This window comes from Ranitomeya variabilis, chromosome 2 (assembly GCF_051348905.1).
Source record: "Ranitomeya variabilis isolate aRanVar5 chromosome 2, aRanVar5.hap1, whole genome shotgun sequence".
NCBI lineage: Eukaryota > Metazoa > Chordata > Amphibia > Anura > Dendrobatidae > Ranitomeya > Ranitomeya variabilis.
The window spans coordinates 447,061,911-447,079,083 of record NC_135233.1 but is presented as its reverse complement, the minus strand read 5'-3'; the positions used below and the strand labels follow the sequence as shown (position 1 = coordinate 447,079,083).

Here is a 17,173-nt window from a genome sequence, read left to right as displayed (position 1 = left end):
TTACCCAGTTTTCCGTGGCAAAAGTAGGTGCCTCGGCTTAAGTTCGGGTCAGCTTATATTCGAGTGTATACGGTAAGTCAACTAATATAATAATCGCCAGTTGGGACTTCCGACCGCTGTCCCCAAATCCCATAAGGCACCATGGCAATGTCACTTGCGCAGTTCGTGGCCGCAAGGCAGACATACACGTCTCCGCTATTCCCACGCAGGCACAGTAACAGCCGTGTCGTTACTACACATGCGCAGGAATAGCGGTGACATTCACATCAGCCACAACTGCGCGCTCTACCCGCGCAGTATATTAATTTCACCCCACTCCCGATGCCTATTCTAGTTTAATATAAAACTTAGTTTAAGCAATAAATACATTTTTGCTAACACATTCCCTTTAATTAAAAGCAAAAGCCACAAAAAGAGGAATAAAAAATATTCAAGAATTAACACAGCAAAAAAGGGGCAGCAGTATTTACCTGCCCAGATGTCAGAATTAATTCACTATCAGGATGCAGAAACCCATGTAGTAAAGATGGCGGCCACACAGGTGCAAAATACTGAAGAGACAACCACTCATAACTTACAAATTCATGGAGGGGGTGATTGCTCAGTATTACAATTGCACAAAAAAGGCTTGTACAGGGCGCTGGTCACACACAGGTAGTGCACAGTGTCTAGCTTATAGCCAGCATTACTAATAGGTTGTAGACCAGACACTGTGCACTACCTGTGTGTGACCAGCGCCCTGTACAAGCCTCTTTTGTGCAATTGTAATACTAAACAATCACCCCCTCCATGAATTGCTAGGTTGTGAGTGGTTGTCTCATCAGTATGTTGCACCTGTGTCGCCGCCATCTTTACTACATGGGTTTGCTGCATCCTAATAGTGCATTAGTTCTGAGACCTGGGCAGTAGTGATGAGCGAATATACTCGTTGCTTGCAACCAGGCAACCCCCACATGTACTCAGGCTGGCTAGCAGCCGTAAATCATGCAGCTGCGTCAACACAAACTAAGGCTCTGTGCACACGATGCAGATTTTGCTGCGGAATGTAAACCGCTGCGTTTCCGCAGCATGGGCACAGCATTTTCGGTTTCCCATAGGTTTACATTGAACTGTAAACTCATGGGAAACTGCCGCAGACCCGCAGCTGCGGACCCGCAGCAAAATCTGCATCGTGTGCACAGACCCTAAATCTCCGAGCACTAACAAATACTCGGAGACCACCTGAGCGTGTTCAGTGAAACCCCGAGCAACGAGTATATTCGCTCATCACTACTGGGCAGGTAAATACTGCTGCCCTTTTCTTTTTTTTTTTTTTTTAAAGATATTCCCTTTAAGATCAACAATGTAAGGTAATATTTTTATGCAAAATCTCATCTGCTTGTCTTCTATTAGATTCTGCTGCAGATTTTCAAATCCATAGCATTTCTATTCCACCTGAACTTTGCAGGATGCAGTAATTAAATGTGTATTAGGCTTCTTTCACACTTACATCAGTACGGGTCCGTCGCTAAGCGTCGCCGCGACGTACCGACGCATGTTGTGAAAATTTGGCACAACGTGGGCAGCGGATGCAGTTTTTCAACGCATCCGCTGCCCATTGTAAAGTTTCGGGGAGGAGGGGGCGGAGTTCCGTCCGCGCATGCGCGGTAGGAAATGGCGGACACGACGTACGAGAACGTTCCCTTGAACGTTTTTTCGTGCCGACGGTCCTCCAAAATACGACGCATCCAGTGCACGACGGACGCGATGTATGGCCATACGTCACGATCCGTCGGCAATACAAGTCTATGGGCAAAAAAACGCATCCTGGGGGCACATTTGCAGGATCCGTTTTTTCCCCCAAAACGACAGATTGCGACGGACGTCACACGACACAAGTGTGAAAGAAGCCTTAGTGAACATTAAGGCTATGTTCACACGATCCTTTTTTCGCTGCGGATCCGCAGCGGATTTGCAGTTGCGGATCCGCAGACGTTTTCCATGCAGGGTACAGTACAATGTTACCCTATGGAAAACGAAATCCGCTGTGCCCACTATCCTTTTTTCGGCTTGAAAATCAGCGCGGATTTTCAGCGGAAAAAAAGAAGTACCATGTCAATTCTGTCTGCGGATTCCGCAGCGGGTTTCCACCTGCACCAATAGGAAAATGCAGCTGCAAACCCGCAGTGGAATCCGCAGTAGAAAAAGGACTGAAAACCGCAGTGAAAACCACCGCAGGTTTTGCACTGCGGTTTTCACAAATCAGGACCTGAAAAATCCACAGCGAAAAAAGGATCGTGTGAACAAAGCCCTAAGAATGTAAAGGGGAAAATAAATCATTCCTCACCTTGTATTATGAAATCAAGGTTTTGGATCTAGTTTAATACCATAAGGAAAAAGTAAGAAAAGAGTCAACATCTATTTTATGAATGAATTATGGATTATAGGACAACGGTCAGTTTGACTTGATGACTTAAAGGGAACCTGTCATGTCATTTTTAGCATGTAAACTATCCCCAGTGCATTGATAGTGATGCAATGTGCATCACTAACACTTTTTTCATTAAAACGGCGTCATGTGCAAAAAGCCGTGGGATAAGTTTACTTCTGTTGGATTTAAAGGGAACATGTCATGTGCTTTTTAGCATGTAAACTGTCCCCAGTGCATTAGTGATGCAATGTGCATCTCTAACATGTTTTTTCATTAAAAATGGTGCTGTAATCATATGCAAAAGGCACTTTATAGTTAGATCATACCTGCTCATTTAGTCATAGGGGTGTGCTTCATTTTCATTCAGTCACAGGTGTTGCTGCCCATGCAATTTGATGTTCCCGATTGTGCTGACTTCACTCAAACATCTCCTGCTTTCGCAGCGTGGAGCTGCACTTGTGCAGTGTCGAGCGGGCAGCCGCGCTTGTGTAGCGTGGAGCCGCACTTGCGCAGATTCGAGTAGGGAGCTGCTCGCTCGACAGTGCGCAAGTGCGGCGCCAAGTGCGTGGGACTTTACATTTGAGTGACATCGGTGCAACCTGGGACATCAAATTGCATGGGGGGAGGGGCGACATCCATAACTGAACAAAAATGAAGCACATCCCTATGACTAAATAAGCAGGTACGATCTAACTATATAAAGTGCATTTTGCACAGGATTACAGCACCATTTTTAATTAAAAAAACGTGTTAGGCTACTTTCACACTAGCGTCGGGAACAACCCGTCGCTGCGCGTCGGGCCGACGTTCCCGACGCTAGTGTGTTCTCCGCCGCACAACGGGGGCAGCGGATGCATATTTCCCACGCATCCGCTGCCCCATTGTGATGTGCGGGGAAGTGCGGGGAGGTGGGGGCGGAGTTCCGACTGCGCATGCGCGGTCGGAAAAAGCGGACCGTCGGGAGCAAAAAACGTTACATGTAGCGTTTTGTTTTCCCGACGGACCGCTACCATACGCCCAAACGCCGCCAAACGCATTCACCGTTTGGAAATGCGTCGCAAATGCGTCGCAAATGCGTCGCTAATGTTACTCTATGACGAAACAACGTATCCAGCAAAAACTTTTGCTGGATGCGGCGTTTCGCAAAAACGACGCATTTGCGACGTATTGCAGTTAACGCTAGTGTGAAACTAGCCTTAGTGATGCACATTGCATCACTGACAATGCACTAGGGACAGTTTACATGCTAAAAAATGACAGGTTCCCTTAAATCCAACAGAAGTAAATTTACCCCAAAGTGCAAAATGATTGTAATTATTAATACATTTAATCACATTTCATAAATGCAAAACAAATTACCAGTTTCCCCCTCATGACCTCGTCCTGCCATTATTCCCGCTGTTTTTAGCTCCCGACTTGCTGACAAATTGATAATTTACCTTCAGACAATAATTGTAATGATTGTAATCTGTGCCTGCATTGATTGCGCGCTCCTGACATGTTCTCTGCATGAATAATCTGGGCTTGAATTATGGTTTGTGATTTAATTATTTTCTGGGCTGGAGTGGGCGGTGAGCCGGAGCCCTCTGGCACAAGATCCATTCAGGAGCACTACATCAATGGGTTCCTGCTTTTAATAGAATCACTGCTAGATTCCATGGGGCCAGAAATCACCGTCTAGTAGAAGGAAACAATTTGCATTAGTGACATTTGTGATTTATGACAATGCCTGTTAATGTGTGAATACTTCACCCAGTGTTCTCTTCATTTTGTCATCCAATAATACTGGCACAGACCGCTGTTATTTTGCAGCCCAATACATGCACAATTAACAGGTCATGTTTTCAGATAATCTTTAGCAAAATGGAATAGTTACATTTTTTAGGCAGATAACCAATGATGTGCTGGCTGCTGCACATCTGCAGGGGCTCCGAGCCTCCGACTTACATAATGGAGGCCCTGTTGTAATGAAGACATAAAATTACAATATTTTTAATGTACTACATATGTTTGCTTTAAACTACAGCCCCTCTGGTTGCACAGCTTAGGCTATGTTCACACAAAGTTTTATTTTTAAGCTGATCTGCTCCAAAATCCTAGTCAAAAACTGTCTGGAAAACATCTACTCTGTTCTTAAGGAACTTTTTGAACTTTTATTTTCCTGAAAAAGAGAGGCTGTCACTAGAAGTGTTTGATAGCTTCTTATTTCCCTCTACCTATTAAGAGCACATGGATGCCCAGCATGTATGTGGGATCGGGAAGCACATCTTTTAGCCATTGTGGGTTTTCCTGAGTTCAAGCAAGCATGTGTATATGTGGGGTTGGTAGGAATAGATATGTGGGTTTGGCCAATAGAAATCTAAGGCCTCTTTCAGAAGTCAGTATGTCCTATACGTGTGGTGTCACACGTACCGGAGACACTTACACAAGTATCTGTGCACGTCAGTGTGTTTCCATGGACCGTGTGTCCCTGGGCAAAAGACACTGACATGTCTGTTTTTCTACCGTCGGTACAGGCCGCAAAACATCCTGCACACGGATGACACACAGGGATGTCATCCATGTGAAGTGCACTGGAGCCTGAGAAGCAGCGGTACAGTTAGCGCTGTTCCCCGGTGCCGGGTGTTGAAGACCACTCTTATCATTCTCCCCTGCTCTGCTGGATATCAGCGCAAACTGGGGAGAATGATGAGAGGTGTCTTCAGCACCCGGCACCCGGGAACAGAGCTAACTGTACGGCTGCTTCTCAGGTGCCGATGCGTGTGTTACTGATGCAGCACATGTATTACACGCAGGGACACAGATATCTCCGGTACCAGAAATATCAGGACATGTGAAACAGGCCTAAGACATATTGCCAAGTTTACTCTTCTTCTCATGAAATTTCATCTTAGGCCACAAATATCCTTTCATAAAAAAGTAGGGAGAGAAGGTAGCTACTTCCTCCTCCGCTAATATTGCCATTATACTACCCTTCCTAATGTATCAGATTCTTAAAAGTTATCTTCTAAACCTTAGATAGATGAAAATGGAGGTCACACATCATATGACCGATCTGTGATACAAAAAATATATATTTGCCAACAGGCCCCCTAAAGAAATAGAGGCAGAGTTTAGGAAAATTTGCATAAAGTGCCATTTTCGGATGGTTTGAAGAATAACTGTAAAGATGAGCATCATAATAGGTCGCCAAATTTGTAAATGTAATGTTTGTATAAAAATATCCAGTCATTGATATCAGTTTGTGTTTTATACTATAAAAGAGATGAAATCAGCAAGAAGAATGGGAAAGTGTTCTCTTTATGATTGACAGCCAAAAGGGATGTGAGAGGCTAGGGAAGAGGTCTCTGGGTGACCGGTTGGCGTGAAAATTAGGCATGTGAGCGCTAATATGGCTTATCATGGTAGATCTACTTCTCTCATACAAAACAAAGAGGTAAAATCCATTACACAAACCGCTTTGTATGACGTCTAACCAATGGTTTCAAGGTCAGAACAACCAAGGACTTTTCCTTGGACATTTCTAATGAAATGCTACAATTATCACATTTAATCAGATACAATAAAGAAAATGCAAGAGAAGCAATGCTCTTAATGTCATGCAAAACAGTGGAAATTAGTTCCCATGTGAGAAATAATCCTGAATGATGCAATATTACAATATTTTTTTTTTATTCCAGAGTGCTGGGCAGATCAGGCACAATTATCTTGTTTATGGTCCACTTAAACTTCTGCAGATTGATGTTGTTTTATGGATGAGTAAAGTATGAATGTGTAAATCCGGAGACTCCGTGCATTTGAATGTTCTCCTGATTGGTTATAATGTATTCCACGCACATACAAGGTTGAGATGAATAATTTCTGTTATTTTTTCTGTTCCCCGGAGTTAATTATTTACAGCGTTCGCAGAGATCTGAGTTGACGCTGGTAGCATCATCATCCATACAAATAGTGTAAATTAATTCAGATTCTACGGGAGAAATGTATCTATGTTCTGCATTGTCAAATGGGCGCAAGTTTACATTATTAATTTCCCACACTGCACGAGATAAATACTGTATATGTGTGTGTATGTATGATGTATGTGTGTGTGTGTGTATATATATATATATATAAATATATATATATATATATATATATATATGCTCTACTAAAAAAATTAAGGGAACGCTAAAATCCTACATTCTAGATATCACTGAATGAAGTATTCCAGTTGTAAATCTTCATTCATTATATAGTGGAATGCGTTGAGAACAGTACAACCTAAACATGATCAAAGTAAATCACAACTAATATCCCATGGAGGTCTGGAGTTGGAATGATGCTTAAAGGGACTCTGTCACCTGAATTTGGAGGGAACAATTTTCAGCCATAGGGGCGGGGTTTTCGGGTGTTTGATTCACCCTTTCTTTACCCGCTGGCTGCATGCTGGCTGCAATATTGGATTGAAGTTCATTCTCTGTCCTCCATAGTACACGCCTGCGTAAGGCAAGATTGCCTTGTGCAGGCATGTACTACGGAGGACAGAGAATGAACTTCAATCCAATATTGCAGCCAGCATGCAGCCAGCGGGTAAGGAAAGGGTGAATCAAACACCCGAAAACCCCGCCCCTATGGCTGAAAATTGTTCCCTCCAAATTCAGGTGACAGAGTCCCTTTAAAATCACAGTGGAAAATGAAGTTACAGGCTGATCCAACTTCAGTGGAAATGCCTCAAGACAAGGAAATGATGCTCAGTAGTGTGTGTGGCCTCCGCGTTCCTGTATGACCTCCCTCCTGTACAACGCCTGGGCATGCTCCTGATGAGGCGCGGATGGTCTCCTGAGGGATCTCCTCCCAGACCGGGACTAATGCTGCGTGTCCACGATCAAGATGGCCGGCGGTATCGCCGGAGCGGCGAAGCCCCACCCCCTTTCTGGGACGCGATGATGCCGGATGTGTTAACTGTACACATCCGGGATCATCGCTCTCTCCCATAGCGCCCTGTGATATGCCTTGCGGGGACGCTGCGTCCCCGCAAGGTGTACGGGCATGCTGCGATCTGAAAAGACGCGCAGCATGTCCAGAGTCGCAGGGAAGACGGATGCGGGTTTCCACGCATAGTGGAGACGGGATTTCATAAAATCCCCTCCACTATGCTGGAACATCTGGACGCTGCGTGTTTGACGCTGCAGCTCTGCGCAGCGTCAAACACGCAGCGTTTACTGACCGTGGACACTCACCCTAAAGCATCCACCAACTCCTGGACAGTCTGTGGTGCAACGTGATGTTGGTGGATGGTGCGAGATATGATGTCCCAGATGTGTTCAATCAGATTCAGGTCTGGGGAACGGGCGGGCCAGTCTATGGCCGGCGTCACACTAGCGAGTTTTTCTCTCCTTCCCAAACCCGACATGATATGAGACATGGCACTCAAAGGTTCTTTTGCAAGATGAAAGTGAATATTTCGTTTATTTGTGCATCCAGTTCAAAGATTTTTTAAACGTTTTCGGTCACAAGACCTTCATCAGAAACATCTCTTATAAAACTGGAAGCAAGACAGCGTGACCTCCCCTAGGGGTGGAGCCGCATATTCATGACTGTAATGGGCGGCACCACGTGACCGCTCATACAGGAAAAGCTGCGGCGCAGAGAGGACGCTTCGAGGGAGCCGGGTGAGTATTTTCTTGCCAGCGGGGGGGCGCACAGGGGGTGGGAGGGGGGGGGGAAACAAAGATCTTTATTTCTACTGCAAAAAAAACAAAATACAATGATTTTTCATTTCTTCTCTCCAGCGAACGCTGCTGGAGAGAAGAAATGAATGGGGGCTTCAGCACCACGCTGGGGGGGACAGTGCTTACTGTAGCGCTGTCTCCTGCACGGCACACGGACTGCACACGGACAGCATCCGTGTGCGGTACGTGTTTTACACGGACCCATTGACTTTAATGGGTCCGTGTGATCCGTGCGCTCCCACGAACACTGACATGTCTCCGTGTTTTGCACGCGGACACATGGTCCGCAAAAACACGCTGACATGTGCAGAGACACATTGATTTTAATGTGTCTACGTGTGTCAGTGTCTCCGGTACGTGAGAAAACTGACACCTCATGTACCGGAATCACTGAAGTGTGAAACCGGCCTTCAAGATAGATTGGAGAGAATTTAGTAAGAGGAAGACCAATTAGTATATAGAGAAGGAATTAGAGCCACAGTAAGAGTTTTTGAAGTATATTTTGGAAATGTTTTTGAAGTGCAGTTTACATGAGAGTGTGAATAATCAGATATGTGGAGTGAAAGGAGCCTTAGGATAGACCAGTATTCCGTACCCCAAAATGGTGCCTAGAAAATTGATAATTTTTTTTTTATTTTTTTTTTTACAAGAGTTAAGTCTTGTGAAACATTGAAAAGCACAAAAGAGCTAAACTAGGTTTCCTGTAGAAGGGGTTAATGTTGAGATACGCAGAATAACCGCACTGAGGCCAAGCTTTGAAATTCTCTTTATAACTAGAATAAATGTATCAGGAGTTTAAGAATAATACGGTTACCATGGCAACTGATGCTCCAGATTAGTGAGCAGTGCAACAAGCAAATAAGGAGCTTTTATTTTATATGAAGAGGCTCCAACAACAACTGATCGGTGCGTGTAATGTGATATAGAAAAGACACAATCTTACTATTTTCTTATCCTTTGGAAATATTGCTTTACTGAAGAAAAAAGTCAGATCATGCTAAAATGATTGAAAAAAAAAATAAAATAATATACACGTATGGGGAGATCATTGCATACCCAATAATACTGCTTTAAGGGTATGTGTCCACTTTCAGGATGGCCGGCGGTTTGGACGGAGCGGCAAACTTGCTCCGCCCCCTTCTGGAGACGCGATGATGCCGGATGTGTTCATTGCACACATCTGGCATCATCGCACCCCACACATAGGGCCCTGTGTTTTACCTTGCAGCGGCGCAGCGTCGCCACAAGGTAAACGGACATGCTGCGATCTAAAAAGACGCGCAGCATGTCCGTAATCGCAGGGCCGCCGGGTGCGTGTTACCACGCATAGTGGAGACGGGATTTCATAAAATCCACTCCACTATGCTGTAACATATGGGTGCTGCAGATTGAACGCTGCGGCTCCACGCTGCTATTCCGGATGTAAAACGGCACGAGGACACATACCCTTAGGCCGGCGTCACACTCAGCGTATGAAAATACGGTCCGTTTTTTTACGGCCGTAATATGCAGAAATGTTCCCAAAATAGTGATCCGTATGTCATCCGTAGTCAGGGTGTGGCAGCGTATTTTGCGCATGGCATTCTCCGTATGTAATCCGTATGGCATCCGTACTGCGATATTTTCTGGCAGACTTGCAAAACCGACATCTAATGGATTTATGTGCTCAAATGTTCGTTAAAACATATATACAGTATGTATATATATATATATATATATATATGTTATTGAGACACATATATATATATATATACATATATATATATATATATACCTATTCTATGTGTAGACATTTATTCTACCTATTCTATTCTGTCAGTGTGATTTTACTGTACACCGCACTGAATTACCAGCTTTTCTCTATAACACCGCTGCGTATTTCTCGCAAGTCACACTGCTGGTCCGTGTGTAATCCGTATTTTTCTCGCCCCCATAGACTTTCATTGGCGATTTTTTTGCGCAATACGGTGACAAACGCAGCATGCTGCGATTTTCTACGGCCGTACAAGACCGTATAATACGGATCAGTAAAATACGGCAGATAGGAGCTGCCCCATAGAGAATCATTGTACCGTATGCAATCCGTATTTTCTGCACCTCTCATACGTCCGTAAAACTCGCTAGTGTGACGCCGGCCTTAAAGGGAACCTGTCAGCAGGACTGTGCACAGTAACCTACAGTGTCAGGTCGGTGCAGTTATAGTGATTGCAATGATACCTGGTGATAAAATCTGTCTTGTGGTTGTTGTGTAATCTTTATTTTCAGTTTTGAGTTAATTATATTTTCGTGCTCCGGAACGGCCTGTTTGGGGTCTTCATGTGGTGCTCTGCTTATATATTCATACTGATGGCTTCTGACAGTTTTTAACAGCTGACATGTGCCGTTAACAGCCGCAGGTGAAATTGCAATCCACCCGCGGCTGTTAACCTGTTAAATGCCGCTGTCAAACTCTGACAGCGGCATATAACACGCTTCCAGCAAGCATGACTGAAATCCGGCCCATCGGCGCCCATGTTACATGGCTACGGGTTGCCGATGGGTTGGCATGAAAACCAGAGGTCTCTAGCAGACCTCTATAGTTGTCAGTGCCAGATTGCTATGGTCGGTTCTCATAGCAAGTCAGCAATTCTGCTACATACAGGCGAACTGATCATTGCCTGTATGTAGCAGAGGCGATCGGGTTATGGCAGCTTCTTGTCTCCCATGGAGACTATTGAAGCATGTCAAAAGTTAAAAAAAAAAAAAAAAGGTTTTACAAATATTAAAAAGAATAAATTCAAATCACCCCCTTTTGCCCCATTCAAAATAAAACATAACAAAATCAAACCTACACATATTTGGTATCGCCGCATTCAGAATTGCCCGATCTATCAATAAAAAAAAAAGAATTAACCCAATCGCTAAACGGCGTAGCGAGAAAAAGTTATAATGCCAGAATTATGTTTTTTTTGTCGCCGCAACATTGCATCAAAATGCAATAACAGGCGATCAAAAGAACATATCTGCAACCAAAATGGTATCTTTAAAAACGTCAGCTCAGCACGCAAACAATAAGCCCTCACCCGACCCGAGATCCCGGAAAATGGAGACGCTACGGGTAACAGAAAATGGCACTTTTTTTTTTTTTTACAAACTTTGGAATTTTTTTTCACAACTTAGATAAAAAATAACCTAGACATGTTTGGTGTCTATGAACTCATAATTAGAGATGAGCTAATTTGCTCAAGTTCCCTCTTATTCGGCAAGCTTTAGCGCTTGCCGAATAAGCTGCAGAGGGAAACTGGATACATGGAGCGCGCCGGCTGATTGGCGCCGCAGCTGCATGTGTTGTGGCTAATTATGTCACGACACATACACGGAGTGCCTGTTTGTTGATCCAGGAAGCCGGGTTCCCTCTGCTCGTAATGATGTGGAGAATCATAATGGCAGGTCAGTTTTGCTTTTTTTACCAAGTTCACTAAATGCTAAAACAAAAAAAAGTTGTGGAATTGCACTTTTTCTGCAATTTCACCGCACTTGGAATTTTTTTCCCGTTTTAAAGTACATGATATTTAAAACCTATGGTGTCGTTCAAATTACAACTCGTCCCGAAAAAAAACAAGCCCTCACATGGCCATATTGACCGAAAACTAAGAAAGTTATGGCTCTGGGAAGAAGGGGAAACAAACGCAAAAAGGAAAATACCTCCGATCATGATGGGGTAAAAAAAAACTCATCGGCAGGCAGGCGCTGGCGTCTGTGCTGCAGCATGATCGCATCTATAATGTGTATTTAATATTTTTATGGTATACATAAATTTCAAATATTACAAAATCGGTGTGAAAATGGCACCGGCTGCGCCAGCACAGTAGCAGCTATCGTCGATCCGATAGATGCTACTGTTCACATGCCGGTGGCGCCATCTTGGAGGAGGCAATTTTTTTTTCTCTAGCAAGATGGTGCCGCCATTGGGTCGCTAATGCTGTTACTGTGCAGGTACGGCCGCTGCCATTTTTAGACTGTCTTTTTTTAAATTTGTGTACACCGTTAAAAAATAATAATTAAATACATATTATAGATGCGATCATGCTGCAGTGCAGGCACTGCCGCCTGCCTGCAAAAGATGATTTTTTTTTTTTTTTTTTTTTTTTATAAATAGAGGGTGGGTCAGTGAGGGATCAATGACCTGTCAGAAGCCATACAGATGCATACCTGTATGCACCACATGAAGACCCCCCCCCCAATTCAGACACACACAGCCCCACCTCGGAGCACGAGCATATCATTAACTCAAAATTGAATGTAAAGATTAACCCCTTCATGACCTTGGGATTTTCCATTTTTCCGTGTTCGTTTTTCGCTCCCCTCCTTCCCAGAGCCTAACTTTTTTATTTTTCCGTCAATATGGCTAGGTGAGGGCTTATTTTTTGCAAAACAAGTTGTAGTTTTGAACTACATCATTGGTTTTAGCATGTCGTGTACTAGAAAACGGGAAACAAATTCCAAGTGCGGTGAAATTGCCAAAAAAGTGCAGTCCCACACTTCTTTGTTTGGCTTTTTTGCTAGGTTCACTAAATGCTAAAACTGACCTACGATTATGATTCTCCAGGTCAGTACGAGTTCATAGACACCTAACATGACTAGGCTATTTTTTACCTAAGTGGTGAAAACAAATTCCAAACTTTGCTGAAAAAAAATAAAAAAAATTGCGCCATATTCCGATACCCGTAGCGTCTCCATTTTTCATGATCTGGGGCCGGGTGAGGGCTTATTTTTTGCGTGCCGAGCTGGTGTTTTTAATGATACCATTTCGGTGCAGATACGTTCTTTTGATCGCCCGTTATTGCATTTTAATAAAAAACCGTAATTCTGGTGTTTCGAATTTTTTTTCACGCTACGCTGTTTAGCGATCAGCTTAATGCTTTTTTTTATTGATAGATCGGGCAATTCGGAATGCGGTGATCCCAAGTATGTGTAGGTTCGATTTTCTTTTTTATTGGTTTATTTTGAATGGGGTGAAAAGGGGGTGATTTAAATTTTTATATATTTTTTTTATTTTTTTTCCCAATTTTTTTTACTTTTTTTTTTTACTTTTGCCATGCTTCAATAGCCTCCATAGGAGGCTAGAAGCTGGCACAACACGATCGGCTCTGCTACATAGCAGCGATCATCAGATCGCTGCTATGCAGCAGAAATGCAGGTGTGCTGTGAACGCCGACCACAGGGTGGCGCTCCCAGCTACCGGCGATCAGTAGCCATAGAGGTCTCAAGGACCTCTATGGTTACTCTGCAGAAGCATCGCTGACCCCCGATCATGTGACGGGGGTCAGCGATGCGCTCATTTCGTTTGACAGCGGCATTTAACTAGTTAATAGCAGCGGGTGAATCGCGATTTCACCCGCCGCTATTGCGGGCACATGTCAGCTGTTCAAAACATGTCCCGGCTTTGATGCGGGCTCACCGCCGGAGCCCGTATCAAAGCGGGGGTTCTGACCTCGGACGTACTATCCCGTCCGACGTCAGAAAGGGGTTAAACAACAACAAGATGGATTTCATCACAAGGTATCATTGTAATCAGTATAACTGCGCTGACCTGACACTGTCTGTAGTTTACTGTGCACAATCCTGCTGACAGGTTCCCTTAAAGTTTGAGAATACATTTGTATGCATTGAGCTCCCCCTAGTGGTGACCTCTGCAGAATTTTATCATGTGTAACACTGAAAAAAATATCTATAAAGATATAGTGTAATATAAACTTAACCTAGCAGTGTGATTTGGTGTGATTATCACTAATCTATGGTGTGAGTAGATAATTTTATGGGGAAAAGTCTTTTATATGAAGGTAAAAATGGAGATGTAAGTTTGTTTTATTTTAACTATGGACAGGGGTGGATTAAGGGTAGCCAGGACCCCGGGCTGTTCAGACACTGTGGGCCCCCCGGTCATGTGACGGGGGTCATGTGACGGGGGTCATGTGATACCCGAACCAGATTATTCCAGAAAAATGGCCGGGCCCTACTCTACTGTAACCTATTAAATATTTGTTAAAATCTGCAATACAATTTAGGTATATTTTGACCAATAATATCACATACAAGGAACAAATACCACCGCGCCATGACCAGACCACAAATTACAACCACAGTGATCGAATAATATCACATACAAGGAACAAATACCACCGCACCATGTCAAGACTACATATTACCACCACTTGGTGACCAAATAGCACATTCAAGGGACAAATACCACACCATTTCCAGACCACATATTACCACCACATAGTGACTGAATACTACAATACTGATCAGTAATTAAAAAAAAAAACAATACTATCACCATAAGTGCCAGTATTCACAGGAGATCTGTACTTAGTATGCAGTGTCTGTGTAGAGGTAATACAGAGATAACTGGTGACATTATACACAAGAGCGCTGTATATAATGTATAGGTAATACAGTGATCACTGGTGACATTGTACACAGGACCTCTGTATATAGTATACAGTGTATAGTGTCAGTGTATAGGTAACACTGACTCACCAGTGACATCTCTAGGTGAAGTCCTTCATCTTTCATCCAGCACAGACCGCCATCATTTCTTCCAGCCAGGACTCGTTTCTGCAGGAAATAACACAGTTATCTCGAGCTCCGCTTGCAGAACACATTACTTAATTTTTCACAACTTCTACACTACACCACATGAAGAAAAAAAGGCGATATAGTGTCACTCTGCACAGTAACAGGACCGCCCCCCCATTTAAAACAGTATACTCAAAAAATAAAATAAATACATCACTGCAGTAATAATATCCCTTAATTAGCCCCTATGGTAATAATATTCCCACACCCTGGCCCCGTGTGTGTCTCATTCCTGGCTCCAGCCATATGTTCTCCCATCCTGCCCTCATGAGTATCCATTCTACCCCATGTGATCTCCCCATCCTGCCCCATCTGTCTCCATCGTATCCATCCTGCCCCATGATCCAATCCTGCCCCATGTCTTTCATTCTGCCCCGTGTCTACATTCTGCCCATGCCTCCAGTCCTGCCCCCAGTGTGTCCAGCAAACTGCCCCAGTGTGTCCAGCATATTACCCCCAGTGTGTCCAGCAATCTGCCCCAGTATGTCCAGCATATTGCCCCAGTATCCAGCAATCTGCCCCAGTGTGTCCAGCATTGCCCCCAGACAGTGTCTCCAGCAATCTGCCCCGTGTCTGACCCAGCATATTGCCCCCAGTGTGTCCTCCAGCATTGCCCCAGTGTGTCCAGCAATCTGCCCCAGTGTGTCCTCCAGCATTGCCCCAGTGTGTCCAGCAATCTGCCCCAGTGTGTCCAGCAATCTGCCCCAGTGTCTCCAGCATTGCCCCAGTGTCTCCAGCATTGCCCCAGTGTCTCCAGCACTCTGCCCCAGTGTCTCCAGCAATCTGCCCCAGTGTCTCCAGCATTGCCCCAGTGTCTACAGCAATCTGCCCCAGTGTCTACAGCAATCTGCCCCAGTGTCTACAGCCATCTGCCCCAGTGTCTACAGCTATCTGCCCCAGTGTCTACAGCATTGCCCCCAATGTGTCCACAGTCCACCGTTAACTTATAAAAAAAAAACAAAAAAACAAACAAACAGTCTCCTCACCTTACCAGCGCTCCACGCGTCGAGCTCCCTCCAGCAGCGCACACTCGCCGGCGACTGACAATGACGTCAGATGCCGGTGACGTGTGCGCTGCGGCCGACTTCAGCTGCCAGCCTCCAATTGGCTGGCTGGCGGCTGTTGTTAACTATTGACGTGCGGGCGCGCGCCCGCACGTCAATAGGAAAGCGCCGCAGCGCCGGAAGGGGCCCGGTGAGCAGATGAGAAGGGGCCCGATGCGGGCCCCCTCTCTCTGCCCACCGGGTCCGGGGGGCGGGGCACAAATGTCAGCGGGCCGGGCATTCATTCACACTCCGGCGGATTATCAGAGGGTCAATCTGCAGTGGCCCAGGGCCCCCCCAAGCCACTGGGCCCTGGGCTACCGCCCATATTGACCCTCTGATAATCCACCCCTGACTATGGATTGTCCACGGACTGTGGCCATAACATGCAGCAACACTTCAGCTACTCAAAACTGACCCAAGGCCTCCTTCACACTCCCTACTTGTTGTTTTCTTTTATTATTATTTTGCTAAGACCCCCCCACCCCCACAACTCAAGCATTTTTCATTGTGTTTTGCAACCAGCACCTCTATGCGGTGTTTTATTCAACTGATACATTTTGGTTTCCCATAGAAAAGCCTAAGGATGAAAAATGCCGGAAAAGGAATAATATATGTAAAACCTGCCAGGTTTTAAAACTAAAACCACTGTCTTAAAAAACACTTGTGGACGTAATTGGGTTTGTTGGTCATTTGCATATGCCTAATTCTCCATCTGATTTGGATGTCCGGATATATGTCTCTATAGTGTGGCTCTATTTATGCCCATATCTTGCCCTTAATAGTTGTGGCGGCGCTGGATTTATACAATACAATACACGCGCATGCGCCGTCCTTGCCACCTGGTTTCCGCTGGCTTCGCACAGACTTCCTTGTCACGTGGGGCCCCGCGTGTTTCCGGTTGTCTGTTGCTCGGCTCGCTGGGACCGGGCGGAAGTGAGGCAACGCGGTGCCGCGCCGCTCTATCAACGAGACCCTATATACAGGTCCTTCTCAAAAAATTAGCATATAGTGTTAAATTTCATTATTTACCATAATGTAATGATTACAATTAAACTTTCATATATTATAGATTCATTATCCACCAACTGAAATTTGTCAGGTCTTTTATTGTTTTAATACTGATGATTTTGGCCTACAACTCCTGATAACCCAAAAAACCTGTCTCAATAAATTAGCATATTTCAACCGTCCAATCAAATAAAAGTGTTTTTTAATAACAAACAAAAAAACCATCAAATAATAATGTTCAGTTATGCACTCAATACTTGGTCGGGAATCCTTTGGCAGAAATGACTGCTTCAATGCGGCGTGGCATGGAGGCAATCAGCCTGTGACACTGCTGAGATGTTATGGAGGCCCAGGATGCTTCAATAGCGGCCTTA

At 44.6% G+C, this 17,173-nt stretch overlaps 2 protein-coding genes across 2 annotated transcripts in view; one reads left to right on the top strand and one right to left on the bottom strand.

Annotated features, from left to right (window-relative positions):
* E2F8 (E2F transcription factor 8) overlaps positions 1 to 2,848 on the bottom strand; it is an 84,860-nt gene extending 82,012 nt beyond the window's left edge. The window contains exon 1 of the mRNA XM_077287207.1: positions 2,737 to 2,848. The gene's annotated coding sequence lies outside the window, so the exon portion shown is untranslated. The remainder of the gene's footprint in view (positions 1 to 2,736) is intronic.
* A 129-nt stretch (positions 2,849 to 2,977) lies between these two features.
* Positions 2,978 to 17,173, top strand: part of NAV2 (neuron navigator 2) — a 547,719-nt gene continuing 533,523 nt past the window's right edge. Inside the window, exon 1 of the mRNA XM_077287190.1 lies at positions 2,978 to 3,092. The gene's annotated coding sequence lies outside the window, so the exon portion shown is untranslated. The remainder of the gene's footprint in view (positions 3,093 to 17,173) is intronic.